Source organism: Ranitomeya variabilis, chromosome 8, assembly GCF_051348905.1.
Source record: "Ranitomeya variabilis isolate aRanVar5 chromosome 8, aRanVar5.hap1, whole genome shotgun sequence".
In the NCBI taxonomy this organism is placed as follows: domain Eukaryota; kingdom Metazoa; phylum Chordata; class Amphibia; order Anura; family Dendrobatidae; genus Ranitomeya; species Ranitomeya variabilis.
This window is the reverse complement of record NC_135239.1, coordinates 55,236,784-55,246,841: the sequence shown is the minus strand read 5'-3', so window position 1 is coordinate 55,246,841 and position 10,058 is coordinate 55,236,784.

Here is a 10,058-nt window from a genome sequence, read left to right as displayed (position 1 = left end):
TTGGGGATACAGTTTGGGTTGGGGATACAGTTAGGGTTTGGATTACATTTACGGTTGGGGTTAGGGGTGTGTTGGGGTTAGGGATGTGGTTGGGATTAGGGTTAGGGGCATGTTCGGGTTAAGGGTGTGGTTAGGGTTATGGTTAGGGTTGTGATTAGCGTTAGGGGTGTGTTTGGGTTAGGGTTTCAGTTAGAATTGGGGGGTTTCCACTGTTTAGGCACATCAGGGGCTCTCCAAACGCAATATGGCGTCCGATTTCAATTCCAGCCAATTCTGCGTTGAAAAAGTAAAACTGCTCCTTCCCTTCCAAGCTCTCCCATGCGCCAAAACAGGGGTTTACCCCAACATATTGGGTTATCAGTGTACTCAGGACAAATTGGGTAACAACTTTTGGGGTCAAATTTCTCTGGTTACACTTGGGAAAAAAAATTTTGGAGGGCTAAAAAATCATTTTTGTGGGGAAAAAAAGGATTTTTTATTTTCATGGCTCTGTTATAAACAGTAGTGAAACACTTGGGGGTTCAAAGTGCTCACCACACATCTAGATAAGTTCCTTAAGGGGTCTACTTTCTAAAACGGTGTCACTTATGGGGGGTTTCAATGTTTAGGCACACAGGGGCTCTCCAAATGCAACATGGCGTCCCATCTCAATTCCAGTCAATTTTGCATTGGAGAGTCAAACGGCGCTCCTTCCCTTCAGAGCTCTGCCATGCGCCCAAACAATGGTTTACCCCCACATATGGGGAATCGGCGTACTCGGGACAAATTGCACAATAAACTTTTGGGGTCCAATTTCTTCTGTTACCCTTGGGAAAATAAAAAATTGGGGGCGAAAAGATCACTTGTGTGAAAAAATATGATTTTTTATTTTTACAGCTCTACATTATCAACTTCTGTGAAGCACTTGGTGGGTCAAAGTGCTCACCACACCTCTTGAGAAGTTCCTTAGGGGGTCTACTTTCCAAAATGGTGTCACTTGTGGCAGGTTTCAATGTTTAGGCACATCAGGGGCTCTCCAAACGCGACATGGCGTCCCATCTCAATTCCAGTCAATTTTGCATTCAAAAGTCAAATGGCGCTCCTTTCCTTCCAAGCTCTGCCATGCGCCCAAACAGTGGTTTACCCCCCACATATGGGGTATCGGCATACTCAGAACAAATTGTACAACAACTTTTGGGGTCCATTTTCTCCTGTTACCCTTGGTAAAATAAAACAAATTGGAGCTAAGGTAAATTTTTTGTGAAAAAAAAGTTGAATGTTCATTTTTTTTTTTAAACATTCCAAAATTTCCTGTGAAACACGTGAAGGGTTAATAAACTTCTTGAATGTGGTTTTGAGCACCTTGAGGGGTGCAGTTATTAGAATGGTGTCACACTTGGGTATTTTCTATCATATAGACCCCTCAAAGTGACTTCAAATGTGATGTAGTCCCTAAAAAAAAAAATGGTGTTGTAAAAATGAGAAATTGCTAGTCAACCTTAAACCCTTCTAACTCCCTAACAAAAAAACATTTTGGTTTCAAAATTGTGCTGATGTAAAGTAGACATGTGGGAAATGTTACTTATTAAGTATTTTGTGTGACATATCTCTGTGATTTAAGGGCATAAAAATTCAAAGTTGGAAAATTGCGAAATGTGCTAAATTTTCGCCAAATTTCCATTTTTTTCACAAATAAATGCAGGTAATAGCAAAGAAATGTTACCACTATCATGAAGTACAATATGTCACGAGAAAACAGTGTCAAAATCACTGGGATCCGTTGAAGCGTTCCAGAGTTATAACCTCATAAAGGGACAGTGGTCAGAATTGTAAAAATTGGCCTGGTCATTAACGTGCAAACCACCCTTGGGGGTAAAGGGGTTAATTCCTATACTCATACTCCAGTTAAGATGTGACTATCCTCAAATTAAAGCGGAGTCTGCACTTTAAGTCAATATTGATTCTATAATTGGAGCTTGAATATGTGTTGGTAAACAGCTAAAATGACAATCTTGATCAATATGTGAACATGAACACAACTGTATCTATCAGAATCTCATTTGTAGCTTGGATGGAAAAAAAAATTAGAACTGATGATATTGCAATTTATCAGTTCCACTAGATGGTGGCCCGATTCTAACGCATCGGGTATTCTAGAATATGTATATATGTATGTCGCTCTTAGCACAGCCACGTAGTATATAGCACAGCCACGTAGTATATAACAGACAGCCACGTAGTATATAGCACAGCCCACGTAACACAGACAGCCACGTAGTATATAGCACAGCCACGTAGTATATAGCACAGCCACGTAGTATATAGCACAGCCACGTAGTATATAGCCCAGCCCACGTAACAGACAGCCACGTAGTATATAACACAGCCAAGTAGTATATAGCACAGCCCACGTAACAGACAGCCACGTAGTATATAGCACAGCCACGTAGAATATAGCAGCCACGTAGAATATAGCAGCCACGTAGAATATAGCAGCCACATAATATATAACACAGCCCACGTAGTATATAACAGCCCACGTAGTATATAGCAGTGTGGGCACCATATCCCTGTTAAAAAAAATAAATAAAATAAAAGTTATATACTCACCCTCCGGCATCCACCGAAGCTGTCCAGCGATGTGCGCGATGCTGCTGCCAGCTTCCGTTCCCAGTGATGCACTGCGAACTTACCCAGATGACTTAGCGGTCTCGCGAGACCGCTAAGTCATCTGGGCAATTTCTCAATGCATCACTGGGAACGGAAGCTGGCAGCAGCATCACGCACATCGCTGGACAGCGGAAGGTGAGAATAGCACAATTTTTAATTTTTTTAAAATTGTTTTTAACATTCTATCTTTTTACTATTGATGCTGCATAGGTAGCATCAATAGTAAAAAGTTGGTCCGGGATGGGGCGACACACTGGCACTGACTGAAGGGGAGTAGGGAGGGGGCAATTCAGGTACGGACTAAGCTTGTCGCTGATTGGTCGCGGCCGGCCGCTACCAATCAGCGACGTGGGATTTCCGTAACAGACAGACAGACAGACAAACAGACGGAAGTACCCCTTAGACATTTTTTCAGTTCCATTACTTTTGATTTATGAACATTTTGTTATGACATATTTCAGCCAGCAGAGGGCAACACTTGCATAGTAATATCAAAATAGAGAGTAATATTACTAGTGAAGCTTGGAAAGGCCTTGCAGCCAAGTGTCCTCTCCCAAAAATAGCACTGATCACACTGTGGCTAGGTGTTCTTTTACTCCCCCTATAAAAAAAAAAATATGGCAATCTTCTTTGATTAATGGGTTGATTCCCTTTTTAGTTTGCCCCATCCGCTCCCGTGTGCCTGAAAAGTACAGTATAAAGCTTTGCTGCTGTAATTGGTGCATATAAGAGCGTTTCTCTGTTTTACTACTTGAAATAACTTTGTTCTGTATCGGCGATGTTCTGAAATAGATCTTCATCCGGAGGAAAGAAGAGTCTCAGAACTAATCATAGGAGAACAGCTTATTTGACACTGTGTTAATTGTATTAATTCATCATCAGAGAAGCAAAATAGTCTCCGACAGAAGCAAAGAAATGTTTTCAATTCTTTCTAGTTCCAATTATCGGAGACTAACAGGAGGTCAAAGTGATTTCTGAATGTGGCCCATGGAGTCCAAAGGGAAGAGATCCCATGCAATATGTCTAGCGATAAAATGGAAGGAGAATGCTTGTGACGTTTCCCCTGTCGTTGTGAGGTTGGGTGCAGCATTAGCCTGCTTTACATGGTTTCTAGTGCATGGGGTGCATCATATCTCTGCAACGTTCCTGCACCCTTATGCTTCAGCCATCCAGAAATTTTGCTTTAGAACTCAAGAAGACCCTTTAAAGGGAACATGTCATGTAAAAAACTGCTTATTATCCTGTAAATTAGCAGTTAATCCATAGACTAATAGCATCTGAAGCTGCCCAGCGCCCACACTGAGAGCTCCGCTGCCTGGAGGAAATTATCTTTATTCCTCCCGGCAGCCACAGGCTTTCAGTCATAGTGTATAGTAATTGGCAGCTGTAACCGCGCCCTGGCACTGATGACCACCAGCTCTAATGTCCGCGTCTCTAATTTAATATTAATTCCCCGTTCATGTCACTGTTTTTCCTGGACGCTGGAGCCAGGAGATTGCATGGCGCCGCTACGTGTATGAGCGCAGCACGCAACTGCCTAATGATTGGGACACAGTCTATTGTCTGTTTCCCTTTATAAAAAAAAAAAGACCTGATATGCCACTCAAAGCACGCCTTTCTGAAGAAGCCATAGTGCGAAACGCGCGTCGGGGGTCCGGTGCTAACTATTGTGTGCTTATTTTTTCTTTTTATGCTCATTATCTTCTTCTATGGTTACAATGCTTATTCAGCATTTGCTGCTTGCATGCCAGTAACATAGTACTGTAAATTAATCATTGCACCTATGTTAATATAGATTTGTAGGATCTACCCCCAACTTCAATTAATCTATTTATCTATACATTTTATCATTGCTTAGGTGCACTGGTGTTATTTTAAAATACCCCACTAGGGGGAGACATTACTCTGAAATACACCTATACAGTATTGATTGGGTCAGGCTGATGACCTTTTTCCTACTAGCTGATCCCATACATTTCTCTATTTGGGCTTCATTACCATTGTCTTACTAGGTACTTTATATAAATTTGTTAATATATGTTCTGAGATATCCCTACTCATAAAGAGTTTTAAGAAAGCAAATTGATGTACTAATTAGATATTATGATGCTGAGAGGAGTTATTTTGTCCTGGCTGTTATGGATGAGCAGACTTGTGGATGTTCGGGTTCAGCCAAATTGTAGTTCAAAGTTTGGTTCAGGACATGAACATGACCCTGAACCTGAACTCAATAGAAGGCAAAGGTGAAACGGTGCTTCAAAATGTCTGTAAAATTGTCATAATAAGGGCTAGGGGGCTGCAAAAGGAAACAAGATGGGGGTACGAGCTGGACAATTGCCTTTCAAACAAATGTGGATAGGGAAATTACTTAAAATAACATAGGATAAAAAAAAAATTATAATCTTGAACCAGGAAGCAGAGGTCCAGGTGGAGGAGGTGGAAGAGGCGGAGGAGGAGGATGTAGCTAAAACTGTTTTTTTGCCTTTTTTATTGAATTTTTTGTGGGTACTTTGAAAACAAGCGCTGTCATTATACTGCTGGCTACTCTCTCTCTGTATACAGGCTGTGTAATACGCTTCCCTTTTTTGGTGAAAACAATGAGGAGAGAATCAAATAAGAGATGTGGCCATGTTGCTGGTGGTGGTGCAGATCAGGCAAGCAGTCTGAGTACAAGTGCTGATGCCAGCCCGTAGCCATTAAGTCAGCTGTCTTTGTCCATGTTGCCTCCTCTTCCTACTCCTTTTCCTCCACCGTCTCCTCATGCAGTCAGACAGTGCAGGCCATCTTATGGAAGCTTTTGGTGTTCTCACCTGTCTGTGCTGCAGCGTCACTTCTGCCTTCCCTTCCTCGCCTCATATGGTTTCCTGTACCCAGACGTTACACATCCCACCAATGACAGCTTGTTGTTGCCTCTGGGCATCCTGGCACACATGAGCCAATACGTGCTGCTGTGCCCAGCTTGTTACAAGTGCTGATTACTGGGTGGCCACCCTGCTGGATACCCGCTAAACGCACAGCGTGCCATCCTTACTTTCGCCAGTGGAGTGTGATTGAAAAATGCGGGAATACAAGCACACGTTACTGACGGCGTCCTAACCGGACAGCGGGGGCTCAGTGGAAGCACAAGGCCAATGCAGCTGGAGCAGCGGAACCACCTCGGAATGAAGGGCTATCATGGCCGAAATGTGAAAAACCTTCCTCAGCATGCCGCAACATTCAGCACCATCATCTGATACAGTCCGTCCGTGCAGAGTGCACACAGGCTTTCTGGCACAGTACGCCCATAAGCAAGGTGGCAGAGTACACACACAGGCTTTCTGGCACAGTACGCCCATAAGCAAGGTGGCAGAGTGCACACAGGCTTTTTGGCACAGTACGCCCATAAGCAAGGTGGCAGAGTGCACACAGGCTTTCTGGCACAGTACGCCCATAAGCAAGGTGGCAGAGTGCACACAGGCTTTCTGGCACAGTACGCCCATATGCAAGGTGGCAGAGTGCACACAGGCTTTTTGGCACAGTACGCCCATAAGCTAGGTGGCAGAGTGCACACAGGCTTTTTGGCAGAGTGCGCACACACAGACCGTAACACTTCCTCACTCCAGCTGCGTCCTATCCCTACGCTAAGCAGACCAGAAAGGCAGCACACGTGATCCGGCATTTATACACTTGGCATGGCTGTGTTGGCTTGGGAAGTGCCCACAGCATAAAGGCTTGCTGATTCACTGCTCTGCAAACTTTATTAGGCAATACACTGTTTACATTTGATTGCTGCAAGAGCTGATAACAGCTTATTGGTGCGTTGTCAGATCCCCACCAATCTTGTTTTGATGAGCCATCCTATTTATTCCTGTCATATTCCAAATTGTGAAGTTTAGTTACCTGTATCAGCAGTAGTGAAGCACGAACTGCTACACCCAGCAAGGCACACACGTGTTGAGGAACATGGTGCATCATATGTTAGAGACGTGAATATACTTGTAAAGAACACATGGTGGACTAATACCTAGGACTAGTGATGAGCGAGTGTACTCGTTGCTCAGGTGGTGTCCGAGTTTTTGTAACTGCTCGGAGATTTAGTTTTCGTTGCCTCAGCTAGATGATTTACAGCTGATAGACAGCTTGAATACATGTGGGGTGTTCTGCCCATTAATGTGCAGCACGTTAATTCACAATGTAGTACCAGTTGTCACCATTAGAGGTCATTAGGTACACATTTATCCTGTTCCTGTATCCAGGAGCTTATCGCTTTAAGTCTGTGTGCTGACTAGGACCGCCCCCCGGTTTCCCGGGCAAGAGTAGCCATTTTCCTCCGGACCTTTGAGTTTTACACACATGTTCCTGGCTCTCTCTTCCTACAGATCATTGCTTTTGATAAGCGGATTCCAGTGAGGCACTTACATGTGTGTGCTATGTAAGAATCTGTATATGCAGCAATGTACTGTGTAGTTAGGTATATTGTGCAATGTATCCTGCACTTTTTGCACTGCTTACAGTTAGATTGCATTTCTGCATGGAGCAGAACAGTGTTGCAGCATGTATTTACCTTAGATAAATATTATAACTGCATTCCTGTGTTGTAATGTTACTGTGCAGCCTCTGTAATGTGAGTTACTGATATAATTGCACTCTGTATCATGCTTTTGTCTCTGTCATCTGCCAGTACTGATACAGTTTTAACCCATTATCGTCCACTGTTCATCATCTCAATAAATATAGACTTAAGAATCCATACAATCTGTTTACTGGGAAGTGGATGAGGGTTAGCCGTATGCTGAAATCCACACAGCACCATACGTGGAGGAAGGCAGAACATGGGGATTCCCTAGCTACCAGGCTACCCCCACATAATACTCAGGCTGGCTAGCAGCTGTAAATCATTTCAAAAATGAAATCTCTGAGCAGTTACAAATACTCGGAGACCACCCGAGCGTGCTCGGGATAACCCAAGCAACAAGTACACTCGCTCATCTCTACCTAGGATGTCAAACAGTTCAGGAGGTGAAGGTGAGGCATCTCCTACCATATTAGATATGTGATATTATGAAACTTACCCCTGGTCATTTAGATTACTTACTTTTTTATTAAGCTAAAGTTCTTATTATGATGTTAGAGCACTGACTTGGATTTTTAACACTTATATAGTAGCATATTTCAGGAGAACTGTCAATGAGTAGGAGTGATGCCCACTCTGAGGTCATAATGCCGACTTTCCACCAATCAGAAAGAAGCTTCGCCTAGAAGAGCCAAATAGAACCACCCATGAGGTACTAGCTAAACTCCTCAGCACAATGCATGAGACCTGATTTGACTGTATGAGAGGCCTTTGAGTGGGCTGTAAGGGGTAATGTTTCTCCTTGCGGAGGGAGACATAGCAGACATGCCAGTGTGCTTCGCACAGAGGAGGGGCAGTACCCCGAATCACATGTCTGCAAATTGAGATTCTGGTTTGGCCTTTATCCTAAGTCATGTGATAATTAAAGCTCGTTATAGGGTCGATATTGACGTTTAGGATTTCTACTTCCAATAGGTGGCAGTAGAGCTCAAGTTTTCTTTCTCTCTGAAGTGACTATTTGCAGGCAGGAAAAAAAACAGCAAAAATTCAGATTTTTTAAATATAGAAAGTGACAGGGAAAATGTAAAACAAAAAAAAAAATCTTCAAAAATATGTTTAACATAAAAATGTAATTGAAACAATCAATCATTTTCAGATGACACATTCCTTTTACCAATTTTTTGGAACAAATAGCCATTGAAATATCTTGCATACACATAGTGCAGCTGCACTTACATTATCTGCAGACAATACCCTGTGTAGTAAATCTTGTCTTGTTCTCCCGGTATCTGTTGTCAGTTGTGATAGTGTTTAGTTATACAGGTAGTACACTTTGTAGCAGCAGTAATGAGATATTGTAAGTCAGGAGTGCAGGGGTGATTGATTGCCCATGTATACATTACAATCAGGGCCGCTGTACGGAGATCTAATTTCCCATTTTAGTCCATGAGCCAAGAACCAAATTTGACGATATCGGTACCAAGCGGAGTGACTAATTCTCTTTGGTATTTTTAGGTAGATGCATGTCTGTAGTTTATTTTTTGATATGATAGCCCTTACATATACGTAGCTTATTAACCCCTTCAGCCCTAGGCCTATTTGTACCCAAGTGCCTAAGCCAATCTGACCTGTGCCACTTCATGGGCTAATAACTTTGGAACGCTTTCACCTATCCAAGCCATTCTGAGATTGTTTTCTCGTGACATATTGTACTTCACGTCAGTGCTAAATGGGAGTCAATATATTTTACCTTTCTATATAAAAAAATGCTAAATATTCGGAAATTTTGGAAAAATCGGCAATTTTTTAACTTTGAAATTCTCTGCTTTTTACAAAAATACTGATACCCCCCATAATAGTTATTAATTTACACTCCCCACATGTTTACTTCATATTGGCATCATTTTGAAAATGAAACCTTATTGTTTTACGACGTAATAGGGCTTATAGTTTTATGCGCAATTTTTCACATTTACAGCAAAACCCACTTTTCAAAGGACCAAGTCACTTCTGAAGTCACTTTAAGGGGCTTACATAACAGAAACCACCCATAAATTACCCCATTTTGCAAACTACACCCCTCAAGCTGTTCAAAACTCATTTTTAAAAACTGTTAACCCTTTAGGTGTTCCACAGGAATTTTAGCATGAGCCAAGAACCAAATATGACGATATCGGTACCACCCGGAGTGACTAGATGTAGTATTTGTAACAAAATTTAATCCAAGTTATGTAAATACACACTGAACATGTCATGTGCATATATATATATATATATATATATATATATATATATATATATATATATATGTTACTCCATAATATCTTCAACATCGGACTCTGAATCTGACTGTTGTTCTACTGGCTCGTCTTCAGTACCCTTGTTCTGGCATGTCTGTAATCTGCACATGTCTGTGCACTTCAGGCCATTGCTGAGGCAAGTACACTGAGGAAGTTCACATGACCGCACACACTTGCAGGACAGTAGCTGTATAATAGCTTCTGGTGCTGGTGCCCCTTGCATCCACTTGACAACAAGCTTTCCGTCGTTATCTATCATCCAACCGCAGTCTGTTGGGTTTGCAACCCATGGCTGGCTCTGCAGACTTCTCCTCCAGATCGCAGCCTGGTAGTTTGCACGCAGTGCATGCATGAAAAGGCAGTCCTGGCAAGGAGGGAGTTGACTTGACTCTACCACTCCACGTCTGGCACAGAACAGCTGATAACGGAGCCTGTTTACCTCAGTTGTTTGGGTAGTTGGCAGGTACATGTGGCAGGTGATTTCCTGTAACTTCTCAAAAAGTTCGGTAGACACTTCCCATGAACGACCAACTTCCTGAAAGGCATCCTGGTATGTC